The sequence below is a fragment of the Eptatretus burgeri genome, chromosome 2 (assembly GCF_056783735.1).
Source record: "Eptatretus burgeri isolate ZD-2024b chromosome 2, Ebu_testis_v1, whole genome shotgun sequence".
In the NCBI taxonomy this organism is placed as follows: Eukaryota; Metazoa; Chordata; class Myxini; order Myxiniformes; family Myxinidae; genus Eptatretus; species Eptatretus burgeri.
Window position 1 is genome coordinate 24,080,874 of NC_140962.1, and position 15,395 is coordinate 24,096,268.

At 42.8% G+C, this 15,395-nt stretch overlaps 2 protein-coding genes across 4 annotated transcripts in view; one reads left to right on the forward strand and one right to left on the reverse strand.

The window, feature by feature from the left end:
• The window catches only part of LOC147031601 (receptor tyrosine-protein kinase erbB-4-like), a 219,296-nt gene that overhangs the window by 185,923 nt on the left and 17,978 nt on the right, over window positions 1–15,395 (reverse strand). The window lies entirely within an intron of this gene.
• Window positions 6,155–15,395, forward strand: part of SPAG16 (sperm associated antigen 16) — a 253,165-nt gene continuing 243,924 nt past the window's right edge. Inside the window, exons 1-2 of the mRNA XM_085865943.1 lie at window positions 6,155–6,396; window positions 9,680–9,736. The gene's annotated coding sequence lies outside the window, so the exon portion shown is untranslated. The remainder of the gene's footprint in view (window positions 6,397–9,679; window positions 9,737–15,395) is intronic.

A 15,395-nucleotide genomic window follows, 5' to 3' on the forward strand; every position in this document is an offset into this window, starting at 1 on the left:
TTCACCTCGCTGGGGCGACCCGCAACGTCCCGTCTCCACGACCCACGGTAAGGCACGGCTCGGCAGGCCACGCGTCTCGGCTCTGCTGCTTTATGCTCTCTCCTCCTTTCCACACACCTCCACAACCTCCAGCGCCGACGACTCTCGCTCCATGCAGAGCCAACTCGACAACCCAGAGACGACTGACTGACTGAGAGAGAGACACAGAGCGTGACCCACACTGAGTGCGACCTTTCATTCCGCGTGCCCTTTTATCTCCACAGCGCTTCGCCCCTCCCTTCGCGGCGTGCGGGGGAAAATTCCAGGAGAGATTGGTTCGGCTCTTTTGGTGTAATCACTGCCTCCCCGCATCTCTTCCGCACGTGCTTCTCGTTGGGGGGGGGGGGGAGGGGTGAGGCCGTCGTCCGTTCTCTCCCGATGAATGTCAGGCTTCTCGCAACCCTGCTGAGGTGGCAACGTGGTGGTGGTTACGGTGGCTGTTGTAATGGTCGTGTGGCTGGCATTTTGTGGTTGTCGTGAGGGTGGTGTGGTTGTGGATAAGGTGGTTGCATGAAGGTGGTGGTGGAGTAGGTGTTGGTGGTGGCGGTAGTTGTGAAGCGGGGGAAAATTCCAGGAGAGATTGGTTCGGCTCTTTTGGTGTAATCACTGCCTCCCCGCATCTCTTCCGCACGTGCTTCTCGTTGGGGGGGGGGGAGGGGTGAGGCCGTCGTCCGTTCTCTCCCGATGAATGTCAGGCTTCTCGCAACCCTGCTGAGGTGGCAACGTGGTGGTGGTTACGGTGGCTGTTGTAATGGTCGTGTGGCTGGCAATTTGTGGTTGTCGTGAGGGTGGTGTGCTTGTGGATAAGGTGGTTGCGTGAAGGTGGTGGTGGAGTAGGTGTTGGTGGTGGCGGTAGTTGTTGTGAAGCGGTTGATGAGAGCGATGTTGGTGGTGGAGGTGGTGGTTGTGAAGCGGTTGGTCCAAAATAACGATAGTAAAAGAATAACGGCTAACTCAAAGATCACAGCCTTGATCCCACGAATAATTTCCATTAGACAACGGTGGGGAAATCTATCTGAACACAGACTTATCGGCATAACTGATCTAAGGACCTATATGGTGCTCTGCGAATTTCCACAGCCATAAAAATATAATCCGCTGGCGCATCTGCAAAAACTTTGATGTTTCAGTTCCAGAAAATTTGTGGGATATGAATGAAAAGTAATCACTGAAAACATGGAAGTACCAACCGCTCACGTACGAACTAACAATCCCATCGAGCGTGATCATCGGAAACAAAGCTTTGCCACCAGATATCAAACTTAGGCACAAAAAAAGAGAAGAAGGCATTGCTGGTTGAGGTGTTGATACTAGTGATTTTTGATTAAATGATGCAGACATCAAGAAAATGACCAAACACCAAGACCTCAAGAATGAAGTGAGAAGATCCTGGAAGCTGAAGAATGCCAAAGTTGTACCAGTGATAGCTGGACCTACAGGAATGATGACAAAGAACGTTACAGAGATATTAAACATAGAGGCAATACCCCTGGGCGCTCACCTTGTCATGGCTGGATAAGATAACCAGGCAACCACTGGTAGGCATGGATGACCCACAAAATATATTATGGAAAAGAAAGTTAATACCTATGGAGTTTTTTTTAATGCCATGAACCATGCTTGGTGCATCACGGATGATAAAGGTTGTGGTCAAGTTTCATCCAAATTGTGTGTGTGGCTTCAGAAAAGAAAGCAAATACATATTTTGGTGGGTAACCAACCTGTAATCCCTTTGACCCCAATTTTTTAAAATATCATGAACAAATTTTGGAACATCACAGATGGTGAAGATGGTGTTCAAGTTTCATTGGAATTATGTGTGTAGTTTTGGAGAAGAAAGCAAATGCATATATTTGGGGGCAACTCCCCTTAAATCCCCTTAGTCAGAATGTTCTCATGTCATGAACAAACTTTGAAACTTTAGTGCGTAATAGGTGATGAAGGTTGTTGTGAAGTTTCATCGGAATTGAGTATCGTTTGAGAAGAAAGCAAATACCTCTGAGGAGGCAACACCCCCCCCCCCCGGTAAACTCCCTCTGTAGACCCCTCCAGACCCCGTTTTTTTAATGCCATCACAGATGATAAAGGTTGTGGTCAAATTTCTTTGAAATGATACGTGTAGTTTCTGAGAAGAAGTTGCAAGTATTTGTGGACGGACGATGTGCCATCCCATAAGCACCCTGGAACTACTTTACAGAGGAGCTAAAAACCATCCTTGTGAATATTATTACAAACGAACTACAGTTGGAAGCTGTCCGGGGCTCAGCGACGATCCTGAAGAGAGCCCTCGACACAAAACTTCACAGCTTGGTCCGTGAATGGTGACCCCTTACCAAAATGAAGGTGGATGCTTTGAACCCACACTGGGAGTACTCCCTTCTACATTCTGAAACTCACATATGTGAATACCAATCAACGACACACACACACACACACACACACACACACACACACACACACACACACACACACACACACACACACACACACACACACACACACACACACGTTCTTGGACGATAGATAATTTTTGGGGAATTGGCAGGTTGGAGTCAGTTTGATTACGGAATACAGTACGTAGTGTATACAACCCAGAAACCTTGAGTAGCTTTCACCGAAAAACAACGTTACATTTATGTCGACGTTTCAAGGATATGTTCACAAAAATATTCTTTATAAACAGTTGCGGGTGATGTGTGGAAAAAAAATTGGCTCGGCAATTTAGAACACATGTTCATATAGCAAATGGCTCAAAAATCGGCTGAAAGAACCTCAATAAGCTATGGGGTGAAACTTTGTCACCACGACACCTATAACAGGCAAGGCATATCCACAGAGTCCGTACAGATCCAAATCTACCGATATGTACCACGACCGTGTGTATGTAAACGTACCTCTACCTTGAAGTAACTGCCGACTGCACATCCCGATCAGGCCAAGAACTGTACTGTACAGCTCGGTAAGTAGCTTCAGCACTCAATCACTCCTATGGAACGCCTGGCTTGGCAAGCGATTACCAATTGCCGTCGATACAACTATGCACCTGGAAACGCCCATGGAATGTCCGAATTGGACAAATCAACGCTTTTTTCGGAGTTGGAACTGCTGATACTTTCAAATCTGTAGTTGACAATTTCAAATAATGCTCAGTTTCATAGATTCTCTCGGTTATTCATATATGCAAATTAAATAAAGCCACTAACGCTGGCATCTCAAGCCGTTTATAAGCACTGCAATACACCCAGCGATTCGTAGCTATGTTGAACAGGCATTTGATAATATGAGTGAGGAAGGTAAAAAACAAAAAATTATTGTTGAGAAATCATTGTGGCCTGTTCCAAGTCAAAGCATGGTTGAGCAGGCCAAAAAACATGGCGGCTACAGACCCCAGTGAGGTTGCCAGGAAACACCTTAAGACTCCAGGCAGCGAGGTGGCCAAGAATCACCTGATGAAGGGTGTAATTAAACAAGGCCGTTAATTATCTTAAAAATGGGTGTTTTTGTTCACCCAAACACCCAATTTTCACTCTCGCACTTCCTTGGAGTTTTTTGTATGCATGCTGTGAGGTTTTATGGTTTTGGTGTTATGGAGGAGAAACACTGACACACAGCCCTTCATTAGTCTATATATATATATATATATATATATATATATATATATATATATATATATATATATATATATATATATATATATATATATATATATATATATATATATATAAACATGTACAGTATATTGAAATATGAGGAGTGTGAGGAGCACCCTGCTGATGCACATTGGACAACAGTCCACACCAAAGTGTCGACTCCAACACAGAAGCCTCAACCCGGTGACTCTGTCAGAGACAAAGATTATTTGGTCATCATCAATTCAACATCAAACAGAACCACCGATACAGATTTTGAGCTTACTTGCCCTCATCAGAATGGAATACCGATAAATATCTAAACAATGATGACCACATTTGTCGTTTATACATCAGATGCACCTCCTGACTGTTATGGTGAGCATTCACACAGATTATGTCTCACACGGTAAAACCGCATAATCCCCACAGAACAACCATCCATCTGCCACCCAGACAATTGTTCCTGACCATAATCTTTTTCTCTTTGACAGAGTCACCAGGCCGAAGCCTCTGTGTTGGAGGCGACGCTTTGGTGTGGACTGTTGTCAAGTGGGGATCAGCAGAGTGTTCTTCACACTCCTCACGTTTTGATTTTCCCGCTTGTCACATCACGTGCCTTTTGGTTGAATGGTTTCCATTTGCAGGAACAATTGTCCCAACTAATTTTGCCATTTAACTAGAGGTCACGTGGCTTCCTGAACGGGGAGCGTGCCCTCGGCAAAGCACCAATCTTATCTTGATTAGATCTTAATTAGGGTGGCCGAGCATTTACAGCTGGTGCGTGCTGATTGACAGGTCAATTAGTTTGGTAATTACCTTCCCGTCTATCTAGGTTCGGACCAAAAAAAAGGTTTGGTAATTACCTCCCAGTCTATCTCGGTTCGGACCAAAAAAAAAGGTACACATCTCACATCGACCCACTGTGTTGGATCTGCAGTAGCATGTGGTCCCTCAGGTGGTGTCTCACTGGCTAAAAATGTTGTGCAATTTAATTTTTAGAGGATATTGCTTTGTTTAACTTTTTTGTGCGATGTGTTTTCATTATCGACCCATCACTTCGATATCGATACTTGTAGGAATTTAAAAAAAAAACTTCCATCGACCTCGTGTTCGGGGTTCCTCCATGTTGGTTCGAGCAAAGCGTTGACCGACATTTTGTGTTCTCTCTGGATCGATATATTTTTGAATTGCATTTTGTTAATTTTTCACTTGAATTCCATATTTAAGGAATTACATTTAAAAGGTCAGCCTTTGTGGTTCTCATTTTTGTGTACTTTATTCCTGTGGAACTTTGTACGGAACTTGGAACAGGCCGTGTTTGCCACGCAGGTGTGGAGGCAACTCACCCAATGATTTAACAAGCTTAACGAGCAATCAATCATCACCTTCTAAATGTGAAAAAAACAAATTTATCTGACGATTTAGTGGAGTTAGGTACGCCTGGCACATATGAAGTCAATAATTAATGTTCGGGTAACACACAGCTTTGGTATGGCCAGGTTGGAGGTACAGACACAGGTACAGTTTACCTCAGGTACAGGTACAGTTAGGTACAGGTACAGTGGATTTAACTTTTAATCTCAGCAGCATATGAGCGATCACGTTTTCCTTTGTCCTCAAGGGTGTTTCTGAAGCTGTTGGTTATCCTAATATAAACTGGGTTTGCTTCAGAAATATCATATGGTTTCTCTTTGTGAGTTTCAAAGCTGCTAACACCCGATTTCCAAGCCGTTTGCCATATTAACATGATTTCTAAAATAGAGAGCCAGTTTTTTTTTCTTTTACCTGTCACACAATGATTGGCAGCTGTTTATCAGTAATAATGTTTGTGCGCATTTCCTTGAAATGTCTATAATACAACACAGTTTTAAAAAAATTCACCCTCTCATTTACTCAAGGTCATCTGCTGTCTGCTTGGAAATCAGCAAACATTACCGCTCTGCATGAAAAAGGTGCAAAAACAGATCCCTGGAACTACTGACCAATCAGTCTGCTCCCAATCATCAGCAAGGTCATGGAATCCATCATTGCTTCCGACATTAAATTCTTCCTCTTCTCCAATGGCTTGATTTCCGGCCATCAATTTGGATTCGGACCAGGTCACTATATCCTGGACATGCTGCTTCTGCTTTCCCAACAATTTATGGAAGTCCTCAATGCCAGACATGTGATCAGAGCCATCTTCCGAGACATGTCATCTTCAGATGTCATCAGAGCCATCTTCAAAATATTGGAATGCCTTCTTTTCACAGTCATATCAGGCTCATGAAGGAGCTTGTACATATGTCACATACGTGATAAAGACAATCATGGATGTCAGTGTACTTTTCCAGCAATTACAAGAACATTGTTAGCCAATGTCTAAACGTATGTGGTATATGGGATAATGAACCTGGGAGCCTTACCTCATTGAGCCAGAGGTTCATTTGCAAATAATTGATGGAACAATGGAATGTTGATTGTGGAATGCTAACCACTGTGGGAAGCAATGAGAAATTGGCGTTTCGGACGTTAACCATTCGTCAGAACACTCATTGCTCCTTTGAAGGTTTAGTGCCTGAAAGGTCAGTTTCTCCTTGCTTGGTGGTTAGCATACCTCGGTCAACGTTCTGTTGATGCCGTGATACATTGTTGTACACAGATCTACACTCGCCATCACAAGCAAGACTAGTTCTTAGTTCAATTGGGAACACCAACAGTCCAAGACCAGGATTGGCCTATTACTGTGAGTATCTTTTTCATACAACTTTTGGATTGCGCCCTGATATCTCTAATAAGAAAAATGCCTTGTCCAAATTCACCTTATTCATTTTTTTTAACTTTTTCATATTTGTGAGAATTTGTTAGTTAGTGTCACCATAAAACTTACATACTAGAGATCAGATAGACTTGCAAGCCTGGTGTTGGCTTAGTGGTGAGGGTGGCAGCTTGGGATCCTAGAGTCCTGAGTTCAAGCCCCGTTGGCTGCTGAATTAATATACACCAGGAGGTTGACTCAGTCTGTCATCCTTCTGAGGTCGCAAAATGAACACGAGTGTACTGGTAAGGGGGACACTGCATCAGCGGCATAGCCGTGTCCCAACCAATGATGCAACCAGCAGCCACAGGCTGCACTTGATAGATGGAGATAGACTTGCATAAAAATTGACTGTGATGCCTCCAAATAAGGGTCCAATTTGATTTTTTAATACCTTTTTATAAAGTAAAAAAACAGCTATTTTCGAAGAACAACTTGTAGTCGAGACAGTTAATTACCAATAATACAAAAGGCACCACCAGCTCTCACAATTGCTTATGTGTCATGGCTCAGTATAATGCTTCAATCACAGAGTGATTCCAGATGAAGACCTGATTCCTGTATGTGAAACTTTCGACTTGGGCCATTCCCCCCAGAAATTGTTATATTTGCTGGTGTCTTTTTATCCTCAGATTATTCTATAAACTCCTCTGAGCAACGCATCAGATCAAATGGAGCACCGAGAATCTCAATAGATTTGTTTCAAGCATTCAAGTACATTATCGTTAATTCCAGCGGGGGGGGGGGGGGGTCATAGCTTGTCGGCAGATTTACTAAGAGAAGAAAGATTTTCGAAATGTCGTACAAGTTTCAACATTAACTTTTAAGTTGTGAAATCGAGAATTCCATGCATTGCTCTGAAATGTGCACTTTTGAAAGTTTCTTAAACACAATTAATTTGGTTTTTCAAAGAGTTATACAAAAGCTATGACAAAATCAAAACAACTATAAAATGCATCAGAGCATGTTCCGATAGACTGTGTGACATTGAGGGCAGGCTCCCTGCGGATCAAGGCTACACCTTCTCAAAGCAAGACCAAATAATCTTTTCTATACACGTCATTCTCTTCCCAAAGCCTCCAACAATGCTTTGTCACCACGTTTGTATGATCACCTCATTGCATCCAATGTCTATTGATTAATTAATTGTTTGCATAATTTTATGATTGTATAAAATTTTAGCAGCGTGTAGTATTGTGTGAAAATGCCTTTTGTGGCCATAAATTGGGCTTTTGATATGTCAATGTAACTGATCTGGATGACAAAAAATCTTTGGTGACCAGTTTTGGCAAAGACAGATTGTCTTTGGTAACTACCCCTCGCTATGCACATTGTGATAATTACATTGTAAAATTGCATCGGTTGTAGCTGAAGGTCAGGAAACCTTGTGAGGCACATGTATTCAGTGGAAACCACAAACAGACTGGTGCTTATGTAAAGGTAAGCCCACTGAGCTAAAACCAGTTCATGTGTGTACCGACAAACAGTTTGCTACAGGTAAATATTTACCATCTGTGACATTTTCCAAAGGCAGAAAGCAAAATACAATTTTTTTTTTAACCCTGACTCATAAACCTGCGGCATCGAAGCAAGAGCTCCATACCTCGATCCCCAGGAACTCTGCGGGAGCTCCTGAGAAACGTTTCAGCTGTACCGTCTCGACTTAGCCGCAATGAACCCCACCTCGAACAAGACGCGTTCCAACAATCATGGCCCTCTGTTCGCTTTGTGAGGCTAGCACGCACACTGGACAGCCAGCAGGCCATGCCAGGACATGCATAAACAGAAGGCCTCTCTCGGACAGAGGCCGACGCTCCCCGCCAGTCCCCCTCACACACAGCACGATTATCATGGCCATGGGAACACAAAGACCATTCTATCCGCTCTGGGCCTTTGAATATGATTGTCTCCAGCATGTGACAAATTGCCAAGGGTTGTACCATCTCGATTTCAATTTGTGTAGGACACTATGCTCATTAATTCCATAAGCTAATTAATAGTCAACTGATCAGTATCATAACATATTGTCAAATTAATACTGAAGTTCGAGCTAGATTTGTCTTTGGCATATTGACCATCAGTCAGTGAAATCCAAATTATCATAAATCAAAATAGCACTTCCTTTCTTGAAGCATGTCATACAAAATTCAGATGATGGCTGGCTTAGACATTGTGCACTCACTGATGAGTTGTATAGTTTGAGATCAATTTATAAAGGCATATAGGATTTGTCTAAAACCTGTAATGCTGATGTTTCACAGGAAGAAGTTGCATTCTAGATTACACTATTCTTGGAAGAATAAGTTAATCTGGCTGTACCATCTGGTCATACTTGCTTGGAGGCCCTTTAAGATCATGCAATGTCTTTCAAAATGATTAGGCCATAGCCTACAGTTTGATTATCTGACCAAAGTGTGTTGAAGCTGATTTTCATGCTAAAATATTGACTGACTATCAAGGGTTATAGGCAGCACCATGTTCTAACTAGCAATTGTGCAAAGGAAAGAATGATCCCATTCATTCACATGCAGAAGAAAAAAAAAACCTTTGGAAGAACAGAAACATTCACTTTCATTGGATAAATCATTCATGCAAACATTTTTCAGTATTCCAAGGCTAATTCAGGGAGCTTGTACATCTGTGACATGCACAACACAATGACATGAATGCACTTTTACAAGAATTACGACATTGGTGGACAACCCATTCATAGTATATAATATTTGAACATGGTATTCCACCTTGGTGAGCTACACTCAAAAGGGACCACCAATCGAATCAACTCAACCTCGATGTAATCCAGGATATCTTTCTATCATCATCATAATCATCATCATCGTCACCATCATCGCACACTCTTAATACACTTGTCTCTTGGCAAAGGGTATGCACTTTTCATAGAAATATTTTTAAATTTTCATTTGGAGATTCCCCAAACAATTAAGCTAAATCATGATAATCATCCCACACTGATCACTCTATGACATTACACGAATTGCTACATTATCAAAATTGTTTTATGATGGCTGAAGGATTTTCCTTTACACATGTACGTGTACACCGTAAACATTTTTTCACATTTCCATTTTGGATCTGCACGTCGGCCCCTCGCCACAGCAAGAAAAACAAAAATGTTTAATTCACTAATAATTATTTATTTGTCCATTTTTTCCTCCTTATCTCCCCTCCCCCCTCACCACCATCTTCCAAGGACCATCTTCCTCCCATAATGTGTTCTGCGGAAACTTAAATCATTTGGGAGAAAACTGTGAGTTCACAATATCGTGCTTCTCTCCCTCTGCATTCTTTGAATTCCTCAGCTCAGCACAAATTGTGTTGTGTGGAACGTCGAGCCCCTCTCAAGGTCTCGTTTTACTCTGCTGCCTTGTACTCTCACATGTTTAAAAACAGGCAGCTAATAGTTCCACTATTTTGTTTACTTGTTAAGCATGAATTACCTACTATAGTTATCCGAGATTAAAAAAAAGTCCAAGAGCTTTACAGAGCACATTAGTTGTGACATCATCAGAAATGAAAACTGATAAATTGGCATAAATAGTAATATAAAACCATGTTGGTACTTTGTGTTTTAGAAAGAGACCTTTAAAAAAACCTCTTGGTTTCTATTGTGTATTTTCAGCCTCAATCTCACATTTCTCTTCTTAATGATATTTGAGTCACAGCTAAAGTCCATGCAAAGTGATAATGGCATGAATGACCATCTATATAGTGTGGGCGCATGGAGAGAGGTGGGGAATGGGTGGTTGAGCCCCCATGCTCTTAACAGACCGTCGTGCCACCCGTGACAAGTTGTGACAAGTTGTGAACGTTTCACTGGTTATAAACAATCAATCCTGGACAGGTCGCCACTCCATACCGAGGTGTGGGAAATTTCCACTCAGCAGCCATGTGAATCGAACCTACAACTGTGAAGGAAATGTAACCACTCAACCACCAAGCCACTCAGAAAAATTAAAAATGAGTAAAGGAAACTAAATAGAAGCGAGGTTGATTTGAGTGAGAAAACAGGTTATATGAGTGTGGGAAAGGTTGAAAAAGAAGATAAAAAGAAGGTTGAGAAGAGAAAGGACGAAGGGAAGGAAAGGAGGCATATATAAGAGAACGTTTTTAGGGTGGAAGTGATTTTTAAATCACTTTATAGGTAGGGCAGAAGCTTGGTGCCATCGGACCTCATCCCTTTTAAAGGGAAGAGGAGGAGAGATTTAAAAAAAAAATCTCGGACCTCATCCCTTTTAAAGGGAAGAGGAGGAGAGATTTAAAAAAAAAAATCTTTGTAAAGACTTTTGGAATTTTAGCACCCTTGCATTATTCGTGGTGTTTACTAATTTACAGGGCTTTTTTGAAAGAACCCTTTTTGTCCCGCTGACAAAGCTTGGAGGCATGTATTGATTTTACAAAAACACTGTTTCATACGGTGAATATTATTTTGTTTGAATATTTTCATACAGTGATGAGGTGAGGTATTCTGAGCATGACAGAAGCGAAGGGAGAGAGTGAAGGAGATGGAAGATTAGGGGGTGCAGGAGGATGCGACTAAGTGTATATACATCAGAATCGGTGAAGTCGGAGGGAAGGGTTCAAAATGTTCTGCGAACGAGGTACTCGGAATCATTCAGAACAACTCAAAATAAGTATAACAATGCATATAGTTTTCACATGTAACTATTTGGTGTCACTATATATATTTTGTAATATGATTACTTTCTATTTACCGACAAGGTCATTGTCCCAACTTTGACATCTGGTATCGTACAATATGACTTTGCATAGATCCAAAATCAATATTAAAAAAAACCATTGGATGAAAAGGATTCACGATTTTCCCTTTAAAACCACTGATAAGAACATCAGCAGAAAGTGAAATCATTATTCTGTTTGTTTTCATATTCAGTATTATCAGCAGTTTCAAACTACCATACTTGTTTCCTAAACAATATGGGTTGTTGTGAAAGCATTTAAGGTTCCCCCTGAAGACTTTCTGCATCACTTCTGCAGAAGTTAAAAGCTTTAAAAGAAAACGAGCAACGTGTGAGTCATTTTGTGGGCAATGGAAGACGATGAGACGAAAGGAAGGTCTCGTCAGATACGACTCATCTTGAATCACCGACCAGCAAACCCACAATTAACTGTCTTCTTTTCACTGCAGTCACAATATTCTGCGAGAAAATTATAAAAGCTACCAGAGGACAGAGCACATACTGTTTTGCAGACCTTTTGTGTGGGTTTGAGAGTGCATTTTGTGGAGGTAAATAAATTTGATAGCCTCACCCAGCAAACCACGTGACCACAAACCACGTTTCGGTCAAACAGCACATGGCAATTCACATATTCTGATATGAGTTATCACCATGAGCCAGCTGGAACCCACATTCATTTATCTGCTCCTTATTATCTGGAGAACAGGCTAAATGCTGACAGAATAGCTCAAAGATAATACTCACTATTCAGCTGTCATATTTGTTTTCTCTGCATTTAAAAATGATTGAGCATTGAGGGGAATATATATATATATATATATATATATATATATATATATATATATATATATATATATATATATATATATATATATATATATATATATATATATATATATATTGTTGTGGTTGACGAAATTCACAAACCACCATTCAGGTCCCTTAGGTGAGATATCTCTGTAAGTATATGTGTAGTTAGGCCCAAACCCGTTGTTTAGAGGGAATAAATGTCATTCAAGTGGGCTGCGACCCTTTTAGATAGCCGTTTTTCTTTTACTATCTTTATTTTGGACCAGCCGCCATTACTACCACCACCAACCACGTCTCAACAGCCATCACACAACAACCACCAACCACAACGCCGCTTCACAACAACAGCCACGACCTTTACCGTCACAACTCGCCACCATCGCATCACCACCATTCTTGCGCCACTTGTGGGCACCGATACTGGACTCGTGCAGGGCGCGCACCGAGCAGCGTGTTCAGAAACATCACAGACTTTCCGAGGAAAACGGATAAAAAACGACTCACGCCCACTTCTGTTCCGTCCTATCGGTGAGCGTGGGGCGATTTGGCCCCGCCTCCAGGGCGTTGGAGTGTGGTCGCTATATGCAAATTCATGGATCAAAAAGCATTCACGCCCACTTTTCCTCGGTCCAATGGGGAGCCAGTTAGAGGTGAAGGGTCGGAGGTAAAGGGTCAAAGGTGAAGGAGCGAGGCCACGGGGGATATAAACGGCTGCGTTCGTCAGTCAACGCAGTTCGCAGTTCGCAGTTGGGAGTTCGCGGAGACAGTGAAGAGTTGGGACGAGTCAAGAGAGGAGACGGAGAGGGCGATCGGACGAAGCTGTGGAGAGGCGGCGGCGGCGAAGGCGGTTGAGGGGGTGCTCGCGTCGGAGTCGGGGAGCTGCGGAGGGAGAGGCCGGCGGCGCGACCGAGGTCGTGGTGGAGACGCTCGTCGCGGGACCCGAGCCAGGGAGATATCCTCCTTTCCCCCGAGCATCAACAACCCCCTCCTGTTTCCCCCCGCGCTGAGATAGTGCGACAAGGGGGCCCCTTTCCCACCCCCTACCAGACACTGTCCGCGAGGCCCGCGGAGTTGGGGCGCCACCGCCACTTTGCGTCTCATCATCAGACGGGTAGGCCCGACGCGGTCTCGGCCCTAGGCCCGCCTCATCCTTGAGGGTGGTCCTTTTCTTTTGCTTTGGGTATATGTGTTGTCGGCGCCGTCTGTGAAGTAAAATTGTATAAGTGTTGCCGTGTGCTCGGTAGTCGGATAGCTCTGCATTGTCTTCTTCTTTTATATTTGCTTTTTGTGTAATATTGTGTGTTTCTTCTCCTTTTACATTTGCTTTTGGTGTAATTGTATATGTGTGCTTTCCGTGTGCCATCGCGAAATAAATGTGCTTATTGTTGAACTGTTTTCCCGTTTCGCTTCGTCTTTTCTTTCATTGAATCTCCATCTTACTTCACGTGAAGGGTTGGTAGTGGGCTGAATACGCCCGATAATTAATCGAACCGTCGGGGCCGACGATAACACCGCTCGGTTATCCCGATAGTACGGAACGGGTCGCTTAAAGTGGCCCGTGTCCGAAGTCGACCTGCGGCGAGGTGCGATCGCCCGGTCTACCCTCCGTGTGGGTACTTAGGTAGGTCGAATTTGGCAAGCAACCCTATCCCACGCGGGGGGCCGATTGGCACGATCGTGGTGAGGCCGAAAGGTCCACCCGTGACTAGTTCCCGGCGTTAGTCCGAGAGAGTCACGACTGGATTGTCCGTCCGGTGGGCGACGTGCCGCGATTCGAGTTACGTGGCCGTTCGCACGCCGGCGGGCGCGAATCCGCAACAATATATATATATATATATATATATATATATATATATATATATATATATATATATATATATATATATATACATATATATACACACACATATGTATATAGATATGACTCCAAAATTTGCAGGGGATATGTTCCTGAAAAATTCCACGAATGCCAGGGCATTGTTTGAATGGGGTAAAAGGGGATAGTTTTTTTTTTCCTCCAATTCAGGACTGGTCTAATGTCTACCACCACTGATATTAATTCAGCCTGGGAATTCTTCTGCAGAAACCTACTCTCTCCTGCACTGATTCATCCTACCTCATCTTCAATTATCTTACCCATCCTCCCGCTCTTGGTACTATGAATCCTGTGGTGAGGTAGTTGCTTTAAAAGAACTTACATTCTCTCCCTTGAAGGCAAATCCAACTGAAGGAAACCTCAGATAATTCCACAAAGCCTACCACAAGTGTGTCTCTACTCTTAGAAGAGGCAGAAAACAACATCTGTCCAATTACTCCAGTCCCTGGCTACAAGACCTGTAGGAATTTTGAGGTGGACGAGTTTTCTCACTAGATCCTGTCAAGGCATGCTTAAAGGAAGGGAAAAATCTTGGGTAGACATCTGGCATCCTGGGCCGAAGTTTTTTTTACGACGCCATATTGTTTTGGGCATTTGTGTAAAGTACCTAATTTTGTGTTTCATCATTATTCTCTACTTCTGGTTACAGCTGTGGCAAATGTGATGTGTTGTTTGGATTCCTCACGAAATTTCCTGTAAAATGAGATTAGTTTTACCCTTCTGGGGTCATTGGCATTTTAGTGGGGCAACTTAGCTAAATATAGCATAACAATTGTGCATTTTGTGAGGAAAGCACCAAATTTGGCACACTAGTAGCCTATCATATTATGAACAGATTTGGATATTGTGACATCTTAAATTCAGCCGCTGATGGCTGTGGCAGCCATTTTCCACTGCCATCAAAAATTTTGAGATGGCCCAATATCCAAATCTGTTCATCATATGATAGGCTACTAGTGTGCCAAATTTGGTGCTTTCCTCACAAAATGCACAATTGTTATGCTAAGTTGCCCCACTATTTGGCATAGCTGCAACCAGTAGAGAAAAATGATGAAAACCGAGATAAGGTATCATACGCATATGCCCAAAACTCGTCCACTCCAAAATCCCGACTGTCCAATTTGTACTATTTTATGTCTGTATTAGTCCTTTTTTGTTTGTATTCGTACTTTTTTCTGTATTCGTACTTGTTTTGTACTTTTTTTTTTTAGATCTGTATCAGTCCTTTTTAATGACTAACATATACTTAATATGACTAATGTATAATATGGCTGCCCTTCTTCCATGTCAATAAGCCTGGTGTTGGCTTAGTGGTTAGGATGGTGGCTTGGGATCCCAGGGTCCTGAGTTCAAGCCCCGTTGGCTGCTGAATTAACACCAGGGGGTTGACTCAGCCTGTCATCCTTCCGAGGTCGGCGAAATGAGTGCCAGTGTACTGGTCCCGGTGTATGCCCCGGTTAGAATAGGTGTACCATATCCCTGTGTGTCGTAAGAGGCGACCAGGGTTGGCGTCAGGAAGGGCA